Below are 26,381 nucleotides of genomic sequence, written 5' to 3'. Positions count from 1 at the left end.
CTTCAACCCCACCATGACCCATGAAAAATACAATTACTTACTTAACATGGAAGCAAAAGCTTTGCATTAACTAATTGTCGGTAAGTACCTAACTTCCACAATACCACACCACATGCTGAGCACCACTAAACATCTCATTAGAGCTGAGTGATGTCTCCAGGCATTTCTGCAGTTACCTCCTACTGCTCCTCTAGGCGTCAAATATTGCCTGTTCATATTTGCATTAATAATTCCAAAACCATGTTACATACAAGGTATTGGAAAATTTTATTTTGAAGCATACATGATAGAAAACACAATTGTGTTTATATATGACCTCTGTCAATGAGTATTTGTTAAAATGTAAGCTGATAATTTCAATTTTTAAATGCTGAAGCCACGCCCACTAGGAGTTAAAGGTACATACTCAAAAGAGCTCTACTGGAGGGCACATGCTGAGGCTGTTAGAAAGATCCTTCTGAAGCCTTTTCAAGGTCATACCAGCACATTTCAGCCTCAAATGCAACAGCATGCCTACACATAGCTCCTGGATTAATCACCATAGAGTTAAGCAGAAGCCCATAAGGCTGACAATGCTTGCTGTCATTCAAAACTGTACTTCTTATTGATGACTGTACTGAATGATGCATTGATTCTACACTCATAGGTGCAAGTTATCAGGGTGACTATGAACTTTCCAGGTCCAGTGTCTATGACTTCACAAGGATCATGGAGACCATTTAATTTGTCAAATTGTGGTGCATCCTGGTGGCAACCCACATAGGGGTGAATCAGTATAGGTGGTCTACCTAAGGGACATGCAGCAATATATGACTGGACTTACTGTGTAAGTGTCAATAGGCAGGGAACATGTTGGTCTTGAGTAGCATTTTGCTGTCACCAAGAATGATGCCTAAATATCAGAGCAAAATACTTTGTTTTGACAATTGGTTATCAGCTGGTATCATTCAAAGGAGATACAGTATATGTCACCCTTGGATGAGATGGTCAAAAAGGTGTCTTGCCTTTGGCAGTGATAGCTTGCACCTCTCACAACAAGGCTTCCAGATTCTGACAAAAATGTATGTTCCTCCATAGTGAATTTTATCGGCTGAGTCCACTTTATGAGTACTGAAACATAGCAAATTTAGTATGTCCACTAATTGGTCATTCTACCACAGTAAATTCAGATTCAGAAAACACATAAACAGTACTACTCAATAGTAGAAGTCAGAATTCACAAAGACCAGACTTAGAGGCACTCCTGCAACTCGAACACATGCATATCCCTGTGGTTGCTAAAACCTACTTCCAGTTCAGTGAAATCACTCCTTCTATACCAGGCTTCATCACCTAGGAATATATGTATCTGCTTTTTGCCAGAAACTCTATCTCCTTGCAACAAGTTGCCCACAAGCCAGTTTGTTGAGATCCAAATAATTTTCATTAAAACCTTCTATTATATTGTTTCTTCTGACAGATCATATCAATTCCCACAAATAACTACATTATTGCACTTAATGGGATTAATTTTATTACTAACACTATAATGCTAGGAGAACTTAAAGTGTATTGGAACTTGATGGTCTGTGGAAAAAAATGTTCTTATATCTGTTTGTTTCTGGTGCGTATTAATCTATAATGTCTGGTCGATGGTAATAATTCAGAAAGATGGTGGCCTGGAAGCGAAGGGTTGGTGATGATTTTCCCTGCCCTTTTCATGACTGTGGTATTGTACAGGTCCTGTAAGGAAGGCAAACTAGCACCAGTGCTATTTTTGGCAGACCTGACTATTCAATTTAACCTGATTTTGTCATAGGTTCATAGCTGTTTACTAGGCTAACGACCACAAGGGCCTTTTTAAGCCTAGCAATGCATCCCGTATCTCTGACAAGTTCTGATACCCTTGATAAGTGTAAGCAGGGGTTATGGGAGATGAAACATTTACAGGTTGCTTTTGTCCATTAGAGACATGGGTACCAAACCAGAGATGAATTTCCTGTTCCCCATCCAATTGTCCAAGTTGCACTTGAATTGAGTTAGGGAGGAGTTCTGCTTCACCACTGGATTGGCTTACAAGCACTCCCTATGTAATCAAATAAGCCCAAGTACTTCGTTGTTTATACCTTTTTCTTATATGTTATATGCATTGCTTCCACATCTGAATTTTGCATGTAATTTTCTTGCATTACTCCTAAAATTCATAACATTTTTCTGTCTCAAAAGAAAATGCTGACAGTTTTCTGCCCCATCGCTTACTTTTCATTTATTTTTATTTAAATTTAAATTTAACCCTAACTGTAAAAGTTTCTCCTTCGCCTGCCCCATTCCAACTAAAGGTGGGCAAGCCAGGGTTATCTTGACCTTGAGTACAAGTGAAGCTCAGGCTTCTGGTCTAAGAAATTAACAAGCTAGAAATAAACCAATCAGTAATTTTTTTTCACATTCTTAATGTGTCCTATTCAGCCAAACATAAAGGTTTTAATTGCTCTCTCTTAGTTCTGGTCATGTCAGGTATACAATGTGATTGGCTAAAATCTTAAAGGGGTCAGTTAAAGAGATCCAGTGGGAAGAAAAGACACTGGTATGTTATTGGCCAGGAGGTGTGCAAAAGGTGGTGAGACCTCTGCCTGCAAAAGATTTCAGGGTGACTTCCAGCTCTGACTGAGGATGAGGAGGGCAAAACTGGAATGTCTGTGTAGCCATTAGATATTTACTTCACGTTAGAAAGGGGTCTGGATTCTGACTGAAGACAAGTGTGTGTGTGTGTGTGTGTGGTGGGGGGGGGGGGTTGGTAACTGAAATGTCTGAGTGGTCACGCTTTGTTCAGTTTGCGTCAGAGTGGAGCCTATTTTCATGAAAGAGTACCACCAGTTTAGAGGAGTCTGTTCACGTCAGGGGGATAACCTGGACCCCCCTGGACAAGACACTGTTTTCTTTGTCTTTTGCTCTTCTCTAGGCACATTGAGATCAGCATGCACCTACTGGTTATTGTATGGAGAACCTGTTTTAAATACCTGTGCTGCAAACATGATCTGCTTATAATATCTCACATGTCTTTATCCTTATGGTCTCAGATGCATCCTTATGTACAGTAGTCTCAAACTAACATGCAGAATTAGTTTTATATTAGGTCTGTCAGACTGAGGAAGAAAGATAATGCTATGGTAAGGCGTATGATTTCTTTAGCATTATCACTGTATTTACAAATAAACAAGTGTGGCCTATAAAAGACACGGTAGCTTATACACTGGGTAAGTAATAAGATCTACAGTAAGTATATATTGTATCTTTCTTCTCCTTTCCTTTTTTTATCCCCAGTTTCCCAGACCTCAGTCTGATATAAAAATATGTTATCAGTGCTCTTTTTTGATTGGTTAGAGACTGAATGTAAAGTAGTTCACACTTGCCCTTTCTCAGAACTGCCTCCCTCACGTTTTGTCTTAGTGTCGTATTCTACACTCCTGAGTCTGCTATAGTGACCATGGTAGCAGCACTTTGTGTTGTCGTTGCACAGGTGGGCAAATTCTAAACTCTTTCTTAAAAGCTGAGGGTACAGATTTGTTGTAGATCCTTGATATATTGAAAATTTTAAGTGCTAACAGGTTCAGAGATGGGACATGAAGGATCTATGCATTTCAAACCTCTAACTAGTCAACGTTTAGGAAAAAGCATTGGAGATGCCCCTGACCTGACCTCAAAATACATACAGACATATAATCATGTTGCTGTATAGTAAAACTAAAATAGAAGTCAAGTTATAGCCTAATTCCTTCTAAAAATGTCCTGCAGTTACAATCCTGCATTGATGGTGATAACTGCATAGTATGATGCATGTGACTTCAGCCACTGGCCAGTCTGAGTCCAGGCATCATATCAACAATGTATATTCTTAAGGACACCTGTGGCATCCCCAGCATTCATTACATTTTTTACCCATTTTTCATTGTTAGCTTTGTCTCAGTTCATAACAGGCTCTAAAAACTAAGTTAGACCCTTACTTTTACTCAGGCTATGCCCTTTTTAAAATATACCAGGCTTATCCACCTGTAATACAAACTGTAGAATGTATGGAACATTTTTTACTACTAAACTATTTGTATAATTCAACGTTAGTGGGCATGTTATCCCCTTTCTTATCTCAATTTCTCACTTTTGTTTACTTTTACTTGTAACAATACCATATTAATTATTAAGGTATGCAAAAATAAGACTTCATAGGCATCATTGTCTGACTCCTTTCTCACTGTAATCCCATCTCCTATCTATTCATTCATTGTCAGCTGAACCTATGCCGCTCTGTTCTTATGTACAAGTCTTAATAACACTACATTAATGTATTTGCCTTTCACCACCTCATGCACATAATTTTATGTGATACTTTACTAAATTTAACTTGCAAAAAGTAACTTATATTCCAGATTCAGTAGTGTCACTGCTCTCCAATTAACAAATGTCTGCTAACATCCTTCTTCCAAAAAATACTATACTCACAGGGGTTTATTTTGAATCCCTTCCTCAATGCATTCAGTTATTACACAAGTTAAAATATCTAGCTGCAAACGCTCTAAAAATTACTATCAGGCATTACATCTTCTGGGACTGCCTATCTTTAACTTTTTTAAATCCCATATTATCTCATCTCTTAGTCCTTGTACTTGTGTATGTTTTGTTTCTCCCAAAGCTTTACCATTTCTCCTCTTGCCTTGCTCACTTGTGAAGTGTTATACAGTCCTTTTAAACATTCCTCCCTCTCCTTCATAATATTATTCTGTTCACAAACTCCCCGCCTTTCCGTATGGTGTATTTATCCCATAAATCCATCCTTCTGCTTCACCTTTTAACTTAACAGAGGTCACATAACTAGAGGTCACATAACTAGAGGTCACACTTCTTTTCTACTCTTACTTGCAAAACTTTGGTTCAACTTAAACATTTCTTTATATTTTTACACATTTATTTCTTTATTTTTCTTATTTTCCTGAAAAGTCTCATGATAATTGTCTTCTGTTATCTTTCAGTGACATCATCACAATTTTTCTTCAGTGATATATATTTCTTTCTCAATTATTTCCTTTAATGCTACTTGCCATTCACTGGTACATTATAAAAATCACGCAAAGGCAAATGTAGACTTTATTTCCTTTCTTTCTAAAAGCTTCTCCTTCATCCTCAATCTACCCTTACATAGCCTCATGCATGTTTCCTCACCAAATCTCAGGTTGCAATGTATGAAGCCAGAGTATCACATTAAGAATATAATCCATAAGGGTAACACAGATGTGGGGCAGCACATGGGTCTTTCTGTTGCTGAGTATGACAAATATTGCTAAATAAAAGGGCATTTTTGTAGAGGGTTATCTTTTTGTAGAAGTTCACACTGACCCATCTATTAAATTACTCACTTGTACATCTATATGTTACATCAGCCTCAGAAAATGTACATGTCTGTTGGGAACCAAAAACAGAGCACACAAATGGTATTATATAACTACTGAGGGTACATATCTCTGAAACTGTATGTATGGAATATTACATATGATTCCTCAGAATAATATGTCATGGCACTCAACTATAGTCTGAGTCCAAGTATAAAGAAAAAAACAACTTTACCTTCATGTGATTTTCTGTATTTCATAAGAGTGTAAAGTCTAATGACAAACAATTCTATATTCAAGTGAAACAAGACTTTTATTTCTGGTGTAACGACTGCTTAAGACAGATATATTCTATATCCTTACAATATTCTACATACTGAGAAGAAGGACTGTACAACATACCTGATGGAACCTGAATATAAAGCAAACTGTCAAATGGTGACAGATTAAATTGAATGAAGCATTGAATCTGGGAATCTGTATATAACATGCCAGAGCGTACTCCTTCTTTGTGGCTTTACTATGGAACTTTTGGGAATAACCAAAGGGTTTTCTTACATCTGCTGTTGTAACCTCAGGTCTTTCATAGTAGCACACTACTGAATATGACCCCACAGCTTTAGCTGCTTGCATGTTACAAGTGAAAAATAGTTCCTTTTCTTTTAAAATACACAAGACTAGTATTCTGATGTAATTACAACTTAGTTAAAGAGTATTCTACGCCATTACTGTGTTTTGCACATGAAACATCATTTTAAAGCAACACTCCCAATAGAAGGTGAATATAATGCAAACAGTTAAACACTGACAGTTAACGTATATGTACCAACAAAACTCTTATCTGTATATTAAAGGCAACATCTCAGTCTCCCTTTCAGATTTTATTATGAAACTTTCAGGTAATAGCAACAATTTATTCAACTAAAATCCCAGCTAAAAATGTTATTCTACCCTCAGGGGTTTCAGTGCATCATATTTGATCACACTATTAAAGCGTTTGAAAGTATGGCATTTTAGCCCAAGCATATTACAAATGAAAACTATATTTACATTTTCCATGTAAAAATATAGAATTTTTACTTCTGATATTATAACAGTTAATCATGCATATGTTCTGGAAATTAGTTTCATCCAAAATTTGGAAAAAATATCAAGTAGCCCCCATAATGCTAGATTGTGACAACAAAAGCCTTCAGAGATGTTAATGTACTAGTTTAACAGGCCGTCAATTCCACTAAGGGAATTAACAATAAAAAATCAAGGACTTCTGATAGATACAAAGCACACTCAGGAATCTCATTCTACCCCAAGGATTTCACTGTTTATCAACTGTGATTTAAAGGGTAGGACTATATCTGTGTCATTACATACCTAGCTACAATAATTATCTTTGTTTTTGTTCTAGAGAATATTACTCTCAGCTGAGTGAACTAGCCCTCATATAATTCTCATGGTTATTTGAGTTGGGGACCCTTGCTATACAAAGTAGCAGAAATGTTGCCTTGCCTGGTGAAATATTTTAAATTATTTTTTCTGGTGTAACGATAACATAGTGATATATGCTCTTGGCATTAATTTTTCCTAGCCTTTTAAGCAAATGCTAAAAAAAAAATGATGATTAGACAGAGATCCAAACCACACTGTTATGGATGAGCTGAGAACAGACTCAGTGACTGCAGTATAGAACTGAATCAACAGTTCCAGTGGGAGGTTGAACTTCCTCAGCTGTCGCAGAAAGTACATTTGCTGTTGTGCCTTCCACTTCAAGTCCGGAGATTATAGATCCCAAAAACATGAAGGATTCCACAACTGACACAGCAGTATTAAGTTCAAAGAGGTGTATAATATTGTAGTACCATGCCTAACGTCCACTGTCATCTGCAGAGTTTAGGAGTGCTCAGCTGCAGATTATTCTGACTACACCAAAGGGCCAGCTGCTCAACCTCTCATCTGTATGCAGACTCATCACCATTCCTGATGATCCCGATGATAGTTGTATCATTCGTGTATGCAGTAAGTTTGACAGAGGGGTCCTTACAGGTGCAGTCATTAGTGTAGATGAATAATAGCAATGGGGAGATCACACATCCCTGGGGGGCATCTGTATTGACTGTGCGATAGCTAGATGTACATTTCCCCAGTTTCACCGGCAGTTTCCTATTGGTCAGAAAATCGGTGATCCATTGACAGATGGAGACAGGAATGGAAAGCTGGGAGAATTTCAAGTGAAAAAGTTCCAGAATTATTTTATTAAATACAGAACTGAAGTCCACAAACAGAATCCTTGCATGTGTCCCTGGGTTGTCAAGATGTTGCAAGCCCATATTAACTGCAACATCCACTGACTGATTCTCTTGACAAGCAAACTGAAGGCAGTCCAACTAGGGAGCTGTAATTTCCTTCAAGTGAGCTAACACCATCCTGTCAAAAGTCTTCATGATCACCAATGCCAAAGCAACAGGCCTGCAGTCATTACGTCCTGTTATAATGGATTTTTTAGGGACTGTAATGATCATGACTTGTTTGAAACAAAAGGGAACTTCACACAGTTCTAATGATTTATTAAAAATCCAAGTAAAAACAGGAGCCAGTTGATCAGCACAGGTTTTTAAACAGGAGGGTGAAACCCCATCTGGACCAGCTGCTTAGAAGGGATTGTCAGGTCCAGGATAATTTCAGTGGGCCGTCCTTATCAACAAAATAAAATGCAAAAGCAACACACTTTTTGCATCGAAAACTGTATATTGTTACATTGAAGATGGTAAAAAAATTATACCCAACTAAAAGATTTTGTTACTTAATTTGCTGCAAAACATGACCATTAAACTTTAACTACCTAGCTATTAACTGGCATATTTATACCACAAATAATAATTATTCTCAGCATTGTTGGACATTATTAATACAAAATTCATGGAAAAAACATGTTAAATTCCCCACTAAGAGTTCACATACTTTTGATTTAGTGCTTACAAACATATACCTGACCTGTACCTGACTATGCATCATTATGTCCCTTTTAATATCTGACTGAAAATCACTGATTCCCATGGATATGGTTAAAAAGGCACCTCCTTCGCATTTGACTTCTACAATCATAATTGAATATACAAATCAGTGTCCATCCATTCTTAGTATAATTATAATTTTAAAAATCAACCCATATGGTAGAACAGTTGTACAGATAAATTATATAAGGGAAGATGAAACATTTTAAACATCTATAAAAAACAAAGTCCTCCCCCACACTTCGGAACTGCACTGAAACAATTTAGTAGAGATTTGCCATTAAGAAAGATAGAGCAGATTATGGACCTAATTCATTTAATCTTAAACAGTAAGAGGAAATTCCAGCACCCCAAACAAGACAGTATCTCACACCTTTGCTTCCTGAGATCTTTTCCAAAATCTTTTACCGAAAACATATTTCATTAGATTTGTAATATTTGATAACTGGTGTGAGTTACAAAAAATATAAAATATCATATCTATTTGATAGATGAGGGCATATACACTAGTGTCAGTATCAAAGATCCGTCTGTAGATGCTAATTCTATATTGCAGATTTATGAAAGAAAAACAGTATTTTATTTGTCAGAAAAATACTAATGTCATGGTCAACCAAAAAGTTATATCTGCATACGTGTACAAGATAGGACCACTATTGCTACATCAGTGGCAACATTGTATACCCTGATGTTCTGTATAAGACCGCAGCATTTGTTCACCTGTAAGTCACACAACCTTTATAAAATTAATACAGTTATGAAAATATAAGTAATACCATAACTGCTTTACCAAAAGAGCATTTATAACTCAGAATGTTTTCATATTACCCACCATGTTTTAATATCTTTCTTTAACATCTATTGCTTGAATACAGCACCTCAGACAAGACAGTATCTCACACAGTTTTTGCAATATTGATGTAAACATGGAAATAAGCCATATTTTTCATAACTTTGTGCAAACACTCCTTCATAACTATAGTTCTGGCCATCTCATGCTGACCATTTCACCTTCCTTGATTAGCTAATCATTACAGATTGTAGATGCCACCAAGCTGCCTTCATTTTATATATGTACCTTTACCAGGACTTTAGCAATTAGACTTTGAAAACAGTGATGAGTATACTAATTTCAGGAGTACATAGAAGTCTGTTGTAAAGATGAGCATACTCTTACGGAATACACAGGAAGGCTGCTTTACTGGTGACTATATTCTTGTAGGAAGAAATTAGCCACTGATACTAAAGGTAAATACAGTATATCTTCAGCTATGTTTGGCAACTGAGACACTGTCCAACAATGCGCTAGGCTGGTATATAACACCACCATTCATTTTGAAAGAACTTAATGGATTTTTTCGCAGTAAACATAGCTCAAAATTTTACACTTCCACCATTGTCATCTCTCCTTCTGTATCTGAATGCATCGTTACAAATCTAAAACAAATCAACCGCACTCAAAATCCTACCATAGTTAATACTGCTGATAACTTTAACAAAACTGTCCTAAGCATCCAAAACGAGCACTCCGCCTTGAGATCTAAAATACGTCTCCTTAGCTAACAAGAAAAAACAATGTATGACCCTGAGACATAAGGCATGGGAAGGATGAACACAAAACTCAAGCATTCTTTAATAATATGCTTAAGAAACCTTACAAAGCAACGTATAAAGTATGACAAGAAAAATTTACTGCATGGACTTTCAAAACTGAAAAAATGTCCACTCCCACAGCTTTATGTGAATCTATAAATAACCTTCTATACCCTGGAAAAACACCTCAGCCCACTCATCTATGTCTGCACACAGTTCTCTGTATAAATATCTTATTATTATTTGTATGTGATGCATAAGTTATATATGGATTCTTGTACAGTATATAATGCTTGACTTGTTTTTGCTTAATCTCTTTTTATATACAATCTTATACTGTAGATAATTTTCCAGTTTTTCTTTAATCTTTTATGATTGTTATAATGATTGTACAACATATGCAGCTTTTCTTCCCACGCCTCAGCTGAAAAAGGGTTCATGTTACACTCACTTGAACAATCCCAGTAAACAAAGGCAAAATAATTTTTGAAATAGGAAGAAAAAAAGAGTTTAAAAGAAACAAATAAAATGAAATGAAGATAAAATGGTACTTACCATATACCTTGACCTGTCCAAAGCTTTAGATGCATTATCTATTTAGGCATAATAGAAAAAAATAAATAAGCAGGGAATAAACCCCTATATCACTCATTGGATTGTCAGCTGACTGACAGATAAGACAAAGGAAAGAAAAACAGGAGAAGTTACCTATACAAAGAGATCAGTCATCAGTGGAGTCCCCAATGCAGCTGTGAGGAGACCTCTCCTGTCTGAAATAAAAAGCTCTGACTGACTAACTTTACAGGTGACTACAAGCTAGAAACAGTCATTGAATCCACAAGTGACCTAGCCATCTTGCAGGAAGGTTTGTCCCAAATAAATTACTGGTGCCAATACCATGAACTGAAACGAAATGCCAAAAAATGCATTATTATACCCTTTGGGTCATCTACCCAAGAGAATACTGCATCAGCAATACACTCCTAAGAGCTGACCCAATATTTTGGGATGTGGGAGCTTATGTGGTTGGTGACCTAACTTTGGTGAAAGATGCGTCCATTGTTTTAAGAAATTTCTTATGTATTTATTTATTTGTCTTTGTTGACTGGGAAAAGTCTGACTAGGTAAAACCCATTTTCAGCAGAGGCCCAGGGGAAGCTCCCCATTCTCTTATACTGACATCCAATATATATCCTTCTGTAATTCCTCTGGGTGCTCCAGTTTCCTCCCACATCCCAAAGACATGCTGTAGGTGGATTGGACATTCTAAGTTGGCCGTAGGTGTGAGTGCATGTGTGTGTGTGCCTTCTGTGGAAGGTTGGGTGCTGGGCTGGCAACTCGACACTGTAAAACTCCACTGTCAATGATGAGCGGACAGGTGATCCGCTGAAAAGCCGAAAGAAGAAGAAGATTGCACAGCTGATAAACAAGGGATTGTGTCTAGATGTAGGGGTGTCATTACTCTCTCTCTCTCTCTCTCTCTCCTCATTAGGCCAGTCATTGACTTAATGCCCCTTTGGCATGTATCTGTCCGGACTCATGCAACAACTGGAATGCCTACAAAGATAGTTACTAAAATGATACAAGCCATAAGTAATATGTTCTACCAGACTGGCTGAAAGCCTTGACACTATACTCTGTATCATACAGACTGCTAAGCAGTGGCCCATGTCTGGCATACAAGGCATGCTCTGACTCAATACTAAGGGATTTATTGCACATCAGCAAGTCAGATGGCATCAGACATACTTGTCCCTGGGATCTAAACCTCTTCTGCAACATCAACAGAATGATTTGTAGGAACAGGTATATCTTGCAGAGGATATCAGAACTCTGGAATATAATCCTCATCCATGTAAAACAAAGCTCATCTCTGTCCATAATCAAGTACAACTTGTATCTATGGATGGGAAATAGAACATTTACCCAAGGACTTCCCCCTGTACTACTAATGGACAGAGGCAATATCTAAGTGCTTTATCCCATGAATGATTCCCTTCAAATTATCAGTGATATAATCCCAGGTATTCTCTTAGTGGTAATACATAATTATCAACCATGGGATGGGATGGGTAAGGCAAATATAACACCAAATAGGATAGGTTAATTCAAGAACCAAAAGGGAAATTGACTAAGCTTGATGGCCTGCAAGGGCAGCTAGCCTAGTACATAGCTTTGAACCTATGTACCTATACAATAAAATCTAATATATCTAACAACACTGCTACCAAGCTGAATATACATTTCATCAATTCTGTTATCTCAATAATAAAACACAAAGTCACTGGCAACCAAGGATCATCCCAATTTGTTAATTCCCAAGTATCATCAAACACTACTAATTCTGATAATATTTTTCATTTTGCTCCAGTGCCCACTACCACAATCAAAAAGGGCCTACATAATCTCATAACTACAAGTACATTACCAGACCACCTCCCTACTAAATATGAGAAAATCACTGCTGATGAGTTATGCTAGCCTGCTTTTCTTCTAGTTAATTGTAAACACCCTCGCTAAGGACAAAAACACAGCATCTATGGGACCTGATAACATCCCAGGGTGCATCCTACATGGGCTCCAAAAAGAATTAGCAACACCACTGGGTACTCTTTTCAATCATAGTATAAGCACTGGCTTCATACCAGCTGAATGGAAAATGGCCACTGTTATTCTCTTGCACAAAGGTGGTGCTTCCTATGACCCTGGGAACTATAGACTTATTAGCCTGGTTAGCCCTATCTGCAAGGCCATGGAGTGAATCATCATGGACCTTATCAACAAAGATATATATAATCTCCAATACTTGACCCTACTCAGTTTGGATTTGTCAAAGGGTGAGCATGCCTGTTAAACCTGGTAGACTTCTTTGAGACAGTCACCAAGGTCCTGGATGAGGAGAAATCTATGCATACAACCTACCTGGACTTAGCCAAGACTTATGACAGTATCCCCAACTCAGGTACCAGTGGCAAACTCACCCAGCTAGGTTGTTGTTGTATCTTTCAGCTTTTCCTGGTTGGGGGTCGCCGCAGTGGAACTCCGGTCCACTAATGATTGGCAGTAGATTTTTACGTACCAAGTTGCCAGCCCTGACGCACAACCTTCAATGAAGGTACGCCCATTCACGCATGTCTCCACACAGAAGACTCTTTAGTTGAGAATCGAACAGGACAACGTCTTACTGTGAGGTGACAATGCTGCCGTCAACCCTTATATCATTAGATAGGTTGCTAACTGGCTCACTGATTGAATCCATATAGTCAAAACAGGGGAATCCACCTCCAGCAGCAGACCTGTAACCAGTGGTGTTCCACAGGGATCAGTACTGGGACCTCTACTGCATGGAATCTATTTCTCTGAAGTCCAAGCAAAAATTAAAGGTCTGTGGCTGATAAAGTTTGCTAATGACTGACTGCAAACTGGGAGCAGCCATAGAATCTCCAAATGATGTCAACATCCTACAAAAGGGTCTTACACAAACAAATGCTTGATGCCAAAGTCATGGCCTTAAACTCAATGAAAAAATGTATTATCATCCCTTTTGGTAAGAGTAATGTTCCTGCTAACTACCATAGCAATAGCAACACCTTAAGTACGCACTCAGTGGTGAGAGACCTGGGCACACAGGTTGACAGCAACCTTACCTTTGACCACCATGTCTCCACAGTGGTGAGAAAGGCATTCTATATTGCTCACCTCATATGTAAAGGCATTACCTCCAGAAAAAAAAGAGTTATAACCTCCCTTTACTCTTCCCTCATCATGCCAATAATAGAGTACAATACCCCTTTTGGTATGTACCTTTCCAAGCAGCTGCAGCAATTGGACAGACCACAAAGGTTCCTCATAAGAAAAATTCAAGGTCTTCAGCATCTATCCTATGTGGATCATCTGAAATCACTGTCACTTTACTCTGTTTCATACAGACGACTCGGATGTGATCTCTGCCTTGCATATAAGGCAATCTCTGACCCTGTTTACTGGAAATGCTGCATATCCATAAGTCAAATGGTACATGGGTTACTCGCTCTAAAGACTGGTCACTAGTATGTGACATTAATAGAATCTGCTGGAGGCACATATTTGTCTCCATGAGTATACATCACCTATGGAACAGACTCCCACTTCATGTCAAACAGAGCACCTCATTGGCCCTCTTCAAATGCAGTCTGGATGATTGGATGGGTAACTGTAAATTCATCCCGGGGTTCCATCTGTGTCCCTCTTGGACAGGGGAAAAAGGTGCTGATCATGGAAAGAGGGGTAGAACTTGCCTAGGCTTGTAAGGGCCCTAAGGCCATTAGCCTAGTAACTTGCTGTGATCCTATGGTCCTATGATTACTCAGTCTAAGAAAATTACATCCCTACTCCCTGGAAGAAATCCATCATTATACCTTTGCATAAAGGTGGACATTCTGCTATACACCAATAGCCAACTTATTAACCATATCTAAAATTTAAAAATATGAATTTATGCTCAGCTTTTTAGCTATACATTACAAAAATAAATGGTCAAATGGCAAAATAGCTTATCTTTCTTCCCATTTGCTATCGATGCTCCCCAAAGATCTTGTCTAGGCCTCCTGCTGTTCAATCTAGTTGTCAATGACCTCCATTATACATTATACTGATGACTCAGCATTAATCTGTGCAGCAAAGACCCTGCCAGCATTCCAGATGACCACCCAACAATCCATGTTCTCTGTTGAATTATGGTTGGATGACTCCCAACTCCTCCTGAACCTTAAAAATCTCGCTAATGTTATTCACCCCTAAACAGCAGTCCATTCAGGCAAACTTCTTCAACATGGCATCAAGTTACAATACCAAAACAGACATAGTTAGTCATACCAGAATCCTGGAGGTGCTTATAGATGATCACATGAGATTCGACCTCCAATTCAAACAGATAATAACTAAATCACACCAAAAGCCATGCTCCTTGCAAAGGATTAAACCTAACCTTTCTGAATTGGCTAAGTTTAATATAGTCACATGCTATCTACTTCCCATGGGTTCCTATTAAATGATCGAAGATGCATTCTTTCTAATGCATCTTGATCGAACTTGAAAGCACGAAAAGGCAAAATAGCGTATAAGCATATAAGCAAATTCTTTCCCTGGGAAAGAAATCACTTGGCTGCTTCCATTATTTTTCCATTTTCATGAGTGTAGTGTGATCTCGGAGTTGGTATATTTAAGTAGGGGGGTGTGGGAGGTGTGGGAGGTGAGTCCTCCATGTTATGTAACATTTAAATTTTTTTTGTTTTGTTTTGTGGAACAGCGATTTTTTTTCCCTTGGAAAAAAATCGTTGTTCTACGCATTCGAGATTGTAAGCTTTCACTTACATGGGTTCGATAAATCATTATTCGCTTTTTTAAGCATTTGATGATTTAACATAGACCCCTTCCCACACTCCTGTAGACTCTTTTCTTATACTTAACAATCTAAGTTCAAATTTAGCAATCAGACTTGAACTGTGCTATAATAAAGTGTCCAAATTTGCTACTAGTCAGCAGTACAGACCCCACCATTGCTTCACACTCAAGAATTCAAAATGGCCTTAACTGTCTAATGCACTGACCTAGTCACAAATATTAACAAGTTACAAGTTGTACACCAACCATGAAAAATTCAAATCTGTGAACACCATAAAACAAATTATTAAATACAAATATGTTTGTATAACATGAAACAATGGGCTGTAAAGATCTCAATATTATTTTTGTTTAATAGAGCGAACTTACAGAAGAAAAAAAAGCTTTTGCACAATGCTTTGTCAAATTTAACTAAATATAAAATCAATTAAGCAATTTATAAATCACATTTCATCTCATAACTTAAAAATAAAATGTCAAGTCCTACTTATTTAAAAATGTATAGCTTCAATTAGAAATATTATAAACATATTTGCACAAAAAAATCTAAATATAAATGCAACACAATACTACAATTAAATAATTTACTATCAAAAATGGCTTGCTCAACATAGTTTTCAAAGAGACAATATCATTCAGTCTTGGAAATCTGTCAACCTTTACTTCATTAATCCATCTATAGTCTTTGTTTTATCAATTTAATGTCACCACCTCTCTTACTCTCTAATATGTTATAATATTGCAGATTTAAAACCATGCAGTTCATTATTCCCTTTAACATGTTTGTATAAATCATTAGCAGACTTCTGAGTCTTGATATCAGATAAATGTTCACTTATTCTTTCTTTTAATTTTCTTGTAGTCACTACCATATACCATCTCATCATTTAATAACTGATACATTTTATTATCATAAAACATCATATCCCTCACTACAATCCCTCCCCTCCTTTATCTGCTGGAATACTTAAAACAAAGACTTTGTTATAAAGAACAATGGCAGAAACTTGCAAAAATATAAAATATTGCACTAGGAAGGGAATAAACATTTATTGTCAAATGTTAAGCATTTAACATCTGACAGTAAACACTTATTTTTTAGAATTGTGTATTCACCGTGGCTTACTAAAGAAATTATATTATAACTTATTTTCCCAAAACTTGAGCCAGTAACTATGTGAACCTTAGATGGTTTTGATTCTATTATGGAGAGTGCATGGCATCACTCTCAGACAGTTTTTTTGATCTTCCAGACCTTTCTACCTTTTAAATTGTATAAACTGCTTGTTGTAGTTCTAACAAGCAGCTACTGAAGTTTATGTCATACACTGAATGGTAAAGTGCAAAATGACTGCTGGTGGTGCACTTAAGGCCAATTGACATCTGCCAATCACACCCTATAACACTGGTGGTTAGGGTGCTCTGGGTATTTGCCTCTTCACCCCACCCTGGCTGTGCCTCTGCTAGCAGCATATCCAATGCCAATAAGAAAGACCAAATTAACAAAATTCAGAGGCGAAACAGATTCACAACCAAGCACATTTCTTCTCAGTGAAACACATTTTCTTTGCTTATTATTTACAGCAGTATTATGGCTACTTTCAGAGCAACTTTGGACAGATGGATGAATAACCACAGATTTAATGGGGATTGCCTGTATAGCCATTCTCCAAGAGGGTTTGAGTGAAGTTTGGTATCCCAGCTGTATCCCAGAAGGTTACAAGACTAACAAGAAACAGAGTATAAAGGATAAGCCCAGATAAAATCACTTTAGCTAGCAGATATTGGAGACTCTATCTCTGATACCCTCCCTGTGGGAGGAATAAAGACATCTTGTTGACGTTTCCAGTAGTTTATTCAGCTAAGTAGGTAAATGGAAAAGTGTTCATTCTTACAAGAACAGTGGCAGACACACTGTATTAACATTGGCACCTGTCCCCCGACAGTCACTCTCCCACACACACACACATGCACACATAACACATACCCCATATATGTCTCTGGTGTAAGAACATTCAAAATGTCTCATTTTCCCCTGCACTGGCAATTAATGGATGATTACAGTAAGTCCTTGGTGACAGAAATTCCAGTTTTGCGCTTCATTTCTGTCAGTAAATGCATGCTAAGGCCATTAGCATAGCAAGGGTGGGATGAATGGGGCAGCTTCCCCAGTTGTAAGCTGTTAGATGGCCCAGTCCTCCCCTTAGAGTAGACCCAGTGGTTAAGGACTTGGGAACTCAGGTTTACAGTAACCTGAACTTTGATTACTCTCTGCCCATGGTATTGAGAACATCCTTCTAAATGGCATAACTTATAAGGGCATGGCATTCAAATCTAAGGAGATCATACTCCCACTATACTTTGCCCTCATTAAACCAATAATCAAGTAAATGCACCCTTTACTATGTACCTGTCCAGGCATTTGCAACAGCTGCAGTGGCCGCAGAAGTCCCTCACTAAAAGAATACAGGGTATAAATGGTATAAATAGTATGTCCTATGCAGACCTCCTCAAAGCCTTGTTCCTATAACCTGTCTCCCACAGATTACTGAGGGGTGATCTGTGCCTAACTACAAGGCATTCTCCAATCCAGCCCTGATGAATCTACTGCATATTCACAAAATAAACAGCACTAAAATTACCTGATATAAAGATCTAAACCTCGTCAGTGACATAAACAAAACATATTGGAAGGACAGGTATGTGTCTCAAAGATTTCCCCTTCTCTGGAATAGACTCCACATTCATGTGAAATAGAGCTCTTCACTAAGCCTACTCAAATGCAATTTGAACCAATGGATGAACAAACACAAATTCACCCATTGCTTGTCACCTGTGGCCTTTATAGACAGGGACAGTTTGTAGATGGCCTAAGGCATAGGCATATACCAACATTGTTCTAATATGCGGGCATTTGATTATTGGGAAAATTGGGCCATGAATGGCTAGGCTTAAAAAGGTTCTAGGGCTGTTAGCCTAGGAACCTATTTGAATCATATGTGAATACTGCTTAATTAAGCCAACATGATTACACAAAATTCAGCTAGATGACGGCAAATGTTGGCAAGTCCATGTGATCAGCCAAAACAGATTTCTTTTTGGATCTCAAGAGAGTGCCTACAAATGCATACTAGAGTGGTGCCCATTTATGTTAGTGGATAGTTTGGGCAGTTGAGTACTATTGGAGACACAAAACTCTAAATGCTATTGATAATAAATGAACAGGTAGTGCATAACTGCATATTTTGGAGAAGGAACAGTGCATGTATAGGTGTACATAAACTGACTAAATGGTGTTCAGACCATTCCATTATGATAGACACAAAAATATAGGCGATATCTAGAACTGAAAGTTATGATCTCATCTCACAGTACGCAAGTGGTAATAATTTGTATCATGCATAGTATAAGTCATTTTTTCATGGTATTATATACTTTGAACTGAAGGATTATACACATAGTAATTTATATTGTCAAGTTACGTTTGAGCATAGATTTTGTTGTGCCTTTTCAATGGACTGTTGTATACTTCTTATTTTTATTTGTTGGAAACAGCTTCACACATAATTTTTTCGGTTTACATTGGATATGTTGTGTGGGTTTTGGGGATTTCACATCCAAATATCAATTCTAACACAGCAGAATTAGAATACTTGTTTGCAGCTATTACTAGACTATAACTAATCTTGCTGCTAGTCTGTGTCTTCAGACAATTTTTATTAGTTTATGCCATCCAGCTGCTGTTTTATTTAGATTGCCGTATCCATCAAAGAGCATGTGTGTCAATTACTGAAATTGCAAAGTCCTTGTCCAGATTGAGAGTCATAGCTTTTAGCAAAAGAGACAAAAATGTTCACAGCTGCTGCATATAAATAAGGACCGACCAGACAGACCTTGATCAGACAGGGCAACAGCTGTGAAAAAGCTTGACAAGCTCAGTCTTCACTGATCAGGGTAACATGGGAGATATCTATTTTTTGTCCCAAAGATATAATTACCAGGGCAACATGGGAGCTATGCAATTATTGTCCCTGACGACATAAAAGAGTTTTAGCTCAAAGCCTGTTGAATTGCACAATGATGTACACATTTATTTATTTATTTTATTTAACATTTGTTTACCAGGAAAGCCTGACTTGGAACAAAGCCAATTTTCAGAGGAGGCCCGGGGAGAAACCCTCCAGATGCATGTCTTTGTAATTATATTATGAATGCACTGAGCAAAATATACCATACTTCAATAGTTGTGGACATGTCTTTTCCTTATTAAGGCTAATCAATACAATGTAATTGGAGAGTCTAGATGTGATGTGTTTTGATATGAATAGCTCAACTTATGAAACAACAAATGTGTGTTTCCCTCTGGTGAATGCCAACTGCAACAATTATAAGTGAGATTGTTATTTCTGTTTACTATAGGTCTTTTGCTCTTGTGTAATACAAACAACTCTCTAATACAGTCACTAACACTAAAAAAGTGGTTGGCAGTGCATTAGAAGCACAATGTTTGAGTGTTTGAACAACAGAAAGAATACATATTGATGATACACTTCGCGATTAATGGTTACTTACATTTCATTACTCCTCAGAAAAATAGTTCTAGTTTATAAAATGTCAGTCCTTTACTCGGGCCTTTATTAGTTTTAGCCACTTCAGAAAATGATATGTTCATCATATCTTTATCTTTTCTACTGTACTGATGTCCCTGCATTATTCTAATCAGTTATTATCATTTGTGAATTTGTTATAGCCCAAAATAATGTGACAGAAAGGTTACCATGCTGTATGACTATGTTCTGTAGTAAAGGATTTCACCTCTTTAGTACAATTTCATGGGGCACATTGCACACTCTGTTGAAAAGAAATTTAGAGTGGCACTACCACTCTTCCAAGTAGAAGTAAGAGTACTTTAACGTACTGCTTTTTTACTGACTCCGGCAAAACGTCCAGTTTTTTCTTTTGCAGTGACATCCTTTGGTTTATTTTTGTCAGTGACCATCTATTATACAGCATTTGAAGTTATTTTTGAATATTAAACATAAAAAAATAGCCCATTCGGTGCTTTTTGGTCAGACTCAGATCTGCACATTTTCTGCTTGATATATAAAGCTGGCCACGTTTGAGTAATAACACACTCACAAAAAAAATGACTGCATTAATTACTTCATCTTAAAAGTTAACATTTTGTTATTCCATGATGACCTTGCTTGTTACTAAAATAATTTGGTTGTAAATAACTGACTGAAGAAAACTTTCAGTTTCTTTTATTTTGTAACTTATTTATAGATTTTGCAAACTTAAGAGTAAGTTATAAGAAAGAGAGTACTGCAATGTGGTTCCACCGCATGGAGTGGATGTTGGGTATGATACACTCTACAGAAAAAATACATAAAACATTCGGTTTGGTTAATTGGTTATGACTGAATGCTGTCTGATGAAATGGTCATCAATGGAATGACCTATATCCAAATGTATTTCAACACTGTATTGGTTGCATGTGTTCTCCATTCTTATTTTCTTGTGTCCACTTGTTTTACCTGTGCCATCTCAGTTAAAAATAGAAAACAAATCATCACATTTGTTAGTTTCTGCTAGACAATAGACCAATTTTGAAGTTTAGCCAGTGCAGTCCCACTGATATACCCAACTAGTTGCTTCCATTGTCCATAAGAGATAGGAGGATTAGGCTCATGGTAAATTAGCAGTTTCCCACCAATTCGTGTAAATTCCTTTTGAAGATGGTGAAACATGCTTTGCTTTGCAGAAAGTGAAAGTTTGTTCCAAAAGTAGGGAATCCTTTGGGAGGCATATCTATCATGCCAGCAAGCCTTATTTATGTTGTAATATAGTTATAGCTACCGTGACCTTGCATATATGTTGCTACTAGTTTTTCAGATACATAGTAGATCAAGTAACGTTGGACCATTTTCAACTTTGTAGGCCAGGCATAGGCCACCTTTTAGTAGTCTTTAGGAGACAGAAAAGAGAGACAGGGCTGTTAGATGCTCTGAGTAAATTAGGTATCTAATATCGAACATTGTAGTGAAGAAGGACTGTTTTTTTTTTTCAAGTTGGATTAGGTGTTTGGACAGGTGCAAGCTGAAGGTTACACAGTATTGTAGTATGGGCCAGATGAGGGATGACTATAGGGGAATGGAGATCTCGTTTGAGAAAAAATGCCTTTAGAAATCAACTGGGTGAGGTGGAACGGTTTCCTAGCAACAAAGGATATGAGGTGGTCAAAGGAGAGTTCATTATCCAAAAACTTGCTTAGATCTCTAATGACAGTGTCTGTTTAAGGTGGTGTCATTGTGTGATAGTTATGCAAGGGTTCCTTTTACCCAAACTGTATAATGCTACAAGCAGAGCTTAAATTTCTTCCCCTTCCAAAAAAATAATTTACTTTACAAGCCTGGTTGTCACACAGTGATATAATGCTGATTCTGTTATTTTAGCTGCAGTCTTATCACATTCCACAGAAACAGTTTCATTGTATCTTTCATATCAGAGTTCAGATTTCTTCTACTAGTACAGTATGATTTTCAGTACTAATAGAACAAAATACGACTATGTGCCCCTTCCCTCCAGATTGTAGTAATTTATATCATTACTTAATTGTCTTTGCTTCACAAGACTACATATTTCTTACTGCAATTTAAGACCTAGAAGCAGAAAATTCAGTTTTAAATAATGTGTCATTAACTAGTAAGCATTCCACTAAGTTGCTAACTTGTTAGAATACCTGAGATCACCTTGTAACACCCACTTTCTCATATTTCTAGTTATACAATTTTATAGCTTGCACTTCAGAAATTATCCCAGCCATTGTCAACAGTTCCTTTCTATTTCTTTATCATAGTCAGTGTAAACAGTTCCTTCCATGTCCATGTAGTTTTTTTTGTGTTTCCTCTGTCAGCCAAGAGGAAAGCATTTTAGTCATTCTGATTTGCCTTTTTTTTTTTTTGGCGTGGTGGGGTTGGGGGGGGTAGCATGTCTTTCAAATGCCATGACATATGACTCTAGGTCATTCTGATTTCTTACCTTCATCCTAGCAGGCACATTTCAGGGGATAACTATCATATTAATCAATCCCACCAACTGCTTTTTCAGGTGTACCAGCTTCTCAACAATCTCAACTTTAGGTTCTGCTGAAGTTTTTAGTAGATCGTCTGTGGTTGCAGGTAAAAGGACACAAAAAAGTAAACACACCAAGGCATATGGCAAAACATTGCTGCTACAAACTTCATAGGGAAAATTGAACTAAAACAGATCATGGCAGCAGAGGCATCATGAGGAATTGTGTTTTTGCATGCTCTTATAAAAATGCTCATGCAGACAGCACCAGTATACATTTGTCAAGTACAACTGAGGCAAAATTTGTCAAAAGTTTATTGGTCATTCTCGAAAGAAAATGTGATTAACAAATGTTTGGAGTTGGACATAACCCCTTTATACCATGTGTCAAGTTATACAGTTTGTGATCAAAATATTGCTCTATTTGTGCATTTTATTTTGTTGACGAAGACTACCCTATGAAAATTTAATCAGAGCTGAAAGTTCCTGCTATGTCATCAAGAAAGATTGAACCCACAATGCCTCATTATTGAAATTAAATGTATAGACTACTGTATTTTCATGTCAAATGTATCAGAAGTAGTTTCTTACTTTCTATAAAGACAAGTTGTCAGTTAGTTCTTGCAGATGGAGCACCTCACAGTGAAAATTAACGCATGATGATGGAGTAGTGAAACCACAATCTAAATAATAAACAGCTCCTCTATAGTGATATGTTATTGAAATTGCCCGTAATACTTTTTAGTTGTATGTAAACCAGTACCTGCTGTTAACATCATTTTGTAGTTCTAAAAAAATTAGTAAATAGTGAAATTAAAAAAATCAAACAGCGGACTGTAATCTTTATTTTTTGAAAAATCACTTGCATTTTAATCACAATAAATGTGACAGGAAACAAAATTAATTATAAAGCAAAGTCACAAGCAAATATGGGCAATATACTTAAAAAAATACGTTTATTACTCCAAACAGAAATGAAAACAAGAAAGGTCCCACTTGGATTGGCAAAGTATTTATTAAGTCTATATACAATATGAACCATATGTTATTGCAGGCTTTAGAGTCGATACAAACATGCTGCTGTTTAGGTTTGGTATCAAACAGTCTCTCCAGCCGCAGGATGTTAAAAATAAAGTCAAAGCTACAGGCCCTGACAGGCCTCCTCTTCAGCAATGCCAGATAAAAAAATCTTCGCCTGAACTTGCCTCAGGTTAAATCTGCTAAATCCCCAAATGGGCAACCCACTCCATGAATCTTCAATCAGAATCATTGTTCTGAAGTGAACCTCTGTCTGAAAAAACAACTTCCTGATTTGCCTTTGTCAGGAATCTTCCTTTTATACAAGCAATCACTGACAATCAACCTCTCATTAACTGACTAATGTAGCCATTTTCAAATCATTTTATACACTTTTAAAGATATACCACCTGCTTTCCACAAGGAAGATATAACAATAACTTCATAAATATATATGCATATTAGTTCTGAAGTAGGATCTTTACTGAAGATGACTTAAATATCACCCAAAGGCAGAAGTACTTCTTAATTTTACAGTTTACTTGTTCTTGTATGCTGTTATTTAATGACATATAGTTACAGTTAATAGTATTAGAACTGCCCCATTAGCAACTCTTCAGAGATGCCGTTAGAGTTGAATTTGTATTGCTTATGCTGGTAATAGGACTGAAATGTTATAGTGAGAAATTCGTTTCACAAACACTTAAACTGCAACTCACTAATGCTTACTGCTTTAGCATGTTTATTGACTGTAAACACAGCACATGCTAAAAATAAAGTATTTAGACCTGTATGTACGTAGCTGTATCATGCAGGATAAAATGCATCTTTGTTCCTATAGGAATAGGCATTTAATTGTTCTTATGGTAGATTTGAAGATATATGTTTAATGATTTCATTTTGTTTAGCACAACTGTTTGATTCATTTTCCTTAGTCAATGAATCCTCAAATGTTTGAAACCTTAAATGTGATTGTATTCCTAGGGATTATAAAACACTCATGCATACTTTACTTGCACATATGTATCTTGCATCTGTATATATTTGTTTAAGCTTATGGTTATGTATGTTTGGACTGTAATATGCTCTGTCAACTTAATATGTGCATCAATATTCTTTAGGTTTTTGGTATTTGGTCACTCCCTAATAGACAATGCTCATGCATCGCTCTGTTTTTATTCCTTCAAGATATTAATCTGCATCATGGATCACTTTAATCAATTCTCAACTATTTGTCATGTCTTATATGTGGAACTTTTTTCCCCAGGCCTCTGCTGGAAAGGGGTAAATGCCTACATGGACTATCCCGATAAACAAAGGCAATAAAAATACATTTTGCATATACCTTATATTCATGCTATGCCTCTTAGAACTACTGCTCTGCTCAGCTAAAGTATTACTTTGCAGTTCTCTCCTAGTAAGAGTTGTGACAGCAAATATTTGAATTTCCACAGCAGTATCATAGACTTTCAGGATAAGATAGATTAGAAACGCTAAGTAGTGCTTGAAATGTACAAGTAGCTCATGGATGTTACATCCTGGGGGAATGGTAACTGCCATCCATACATACATAAACAGACCTCAATGTAGTCTCATGCAGTATTGTCATATATTTATAGAGCATGGTTTTAGTAGATGCTCAGTTTGGAAAAGATATACAGATATTTCATTCACAGTGCTGTATATGAGAACTGGAAGTCTTGACTATATAATTCGGGGAGGATTATAAAAAAAGAAACTGGAGAAAATGTTTTCAGTTATATTTGAAAATTATTGTTGCTTACTTATTTTACATTTGACATTGGACTTGAATTCCCTTTGGAGTATCAGACTTCAGAAAACACAGAGGGATATGGATTTTTAAAAGCTGTTTTTGAATCAGAACCTGTTAATCTTCTCGTATTCTGAGGAACTATACAATTAGACGATTGTCACAACAACTTAGTATCATACATAACAAACATATACAGCTGTTGTCCTTAAATGGCTCAAAAAGCTATCTAACTGACAGAACTCTCAAGTCTAATAGGGACACAAATTTTAGCTAATTACTCCACTAACAAGGGAATCTCTCAAGCTTCGTTCTTGGGTCCTCCTTTGTGTAGTATTTTTGTAAATTTCTCTCCCAACAACTGCAGTAATCTCTCTTTGCATATGGTGATGATGTGGCTATACATGTCTGGAATGGAAAAACATAATCAGCTAAAATGAAACTGCAGTTTAAATTCTGTATATGTGAAAGTCAGTTGCAAAACTCTGTTCACCACTAAAATTAAATATATGAGGGTCATAATTGACCAAGTTTTTTTCCTTCAGTGAGCAAGTCATCCCAACTATCTAGTTGTTGGAACATTGGATAGATCCAGGGGTTTCTTCATACTCTCCTCCAGAATCAATCTTCTAAAATGAATGATGACATTCTCCATACAGTTGCAACAGTTCCGTTCTGTCACGCTGCCAGATCTGAATGTATATACAAAAAATCAGCTAGAGTAACATACAATTCCCTACTACTTCTCATCATGGTTGTTTTGCTAAGTCCTTAAATCGTCTACATTTAAAACTGAAGTTTGATTACCTTTTAATAAATTGTGCCTTTAGATTCCTAAGCCACACAATATCCTGTTCCCTAAACTATTAGCAGGCAGCCAACTCCACTCATGAAAACAACCTACAAGTATCAGTTCTTATGACTATTCCATTTTCTGGGACTCTGTGGGCCATACATGGAACATGCTTCCTGTTAACTTAAATGCAGAAAGTAATCTACAGGCTCTGAAAAGATGTCTTCCATTTACTTAGTGAGTAGTCAAGCTGCATATCCACCACTGCTGCAACCAATATAACAAAAATGATGAAAAAGGAATGGCCTGTCAGATGGAGGTCCACTGATGATCAGAAGAGGGATTCTGATTGAAGATTCATGGAGTGGGTTGCCCATTTGGGGATT

General features: G+C 36.9%; 1 protein-coding gene across 1 annotated transcript in view; it reads left to right on the top strand.

The window, feature by feature from the left end:
* The window catches only part of LOC122792777 (atrial natriuretic peptide receptor 1-like), a 1,260,614-nt gene that overhangs the window by 832,696 nt on the left and 401,537 nt on the right, over nucleotides 1-26,381 (top strand). The window lies entirely within an intron of this gene.

The sequence above is a fragment of the Protopterus annectens genome, chromosome 2.part0, assembly GCF_019279795.1.
Source record: "Protopterus annectens isolate FY-2018-M chromosome 2.part0, PAN1.0, whole genome shotgun sequence".
Lineage (NCBI taxonomy): Eukaryota > Metazoa > Chordata > Ceratodontiformes > Protopteridae > Protopterus > Protopterus annectens.
The sequence above is the reverse complement of the archived record's forward strand: the minus strand, read 5'-3'. Positions and strand labels throughout refer to the sequence as shown.